The following is a 929-nucleotide window of genomic DNA, read 5'->3' on the forward strand; positions in this document are numbered from 1 at the left end:
CAGCACATCTGACTCATAACTACAATATCATAGGAGAAATAACTCTGGAACTTAGTGGCCACCAGACTCAGTAGTCTCCAGCATGAGTTGTCAGTGTGATTACTGTAGGGGGCATACTTAATCTGTTAAATAGAAGATAAAGTCTCTGAGGAATAAATAGCAATAAACACATTAATTTGTTATTACTGTTTATTGTCATATTTTATCACATATATCAACTTAAACCTCTGGGGCCATTCTCATTCAATGTTTCTAGCCTGAACCCAGTCTTAAGCAAAGACCTCACAAGGAATCAGATGCAACCCACCACTAGGTCCCGACCCACCATTGGTAACCAGTGTAAAGTCTTGTTTTTTTTTTAGCAAATTCACTTCCAGTTCGCACCCTTCTTTCACACTCTTATCTCTCTTTTTCTCTCTTTATCTTGTTTTCCACTTGAGAGCAGAGTAGGAGACAGGGACAGGTCCTGACATCTCTGTATGACCTGGAGGCATGTGGAGCTGAGCTGGGTTGTTTGGGTCAGTGTGTGTGTGTGTGTGTGTGTGTGTGTGTGTGTGTGTGTGTGTGTGTGTGTGTTTTAACAGGTCTGCTAAAACACTTATTCCCAACCACATGATTTGGGCACATTTTTAAACATGGAATGAGTTTTCCTCTCCAATAAAATGTTTTCCTTTTTTCTGAACTCATTGAAAAATGGGTCCTGGGTGGATTCAGTAGACTGACTCACATTTGTCTTTTTGTTGCAAGAATATAGTACTTACTCTGGAAATTAATTATTGTCAACCTCTGCATTTAACTGTTTTTCTAAATTATTCTCTCTCTCTCTCTCTCTCTCTCTCTCTCTCTCTCTCTGTCCCCTCTCCCCTGCAACGTGACATGTGGAAGACCCCCTCCCCTATGTTGAGTGGAGAGAGGGAGAGGGGGTGCCT

Source organism: Oncorhynchus nerka, linkage group LG4, assembly GCF_034236695.1.
Source record: "Oncorhynchus nerka isolate Pitt River linkage group LG4, Oner_Uvic_2.0, whole genome shotgun sequence".
NCBI classification, from domain to species: domain Eukaryota; kingdom Metazoa; phylum Chordata; class Actinopteri; order Salmoniformes; family Salmonidae; genus Oncorhynchus; species Oncorhynchus nerka.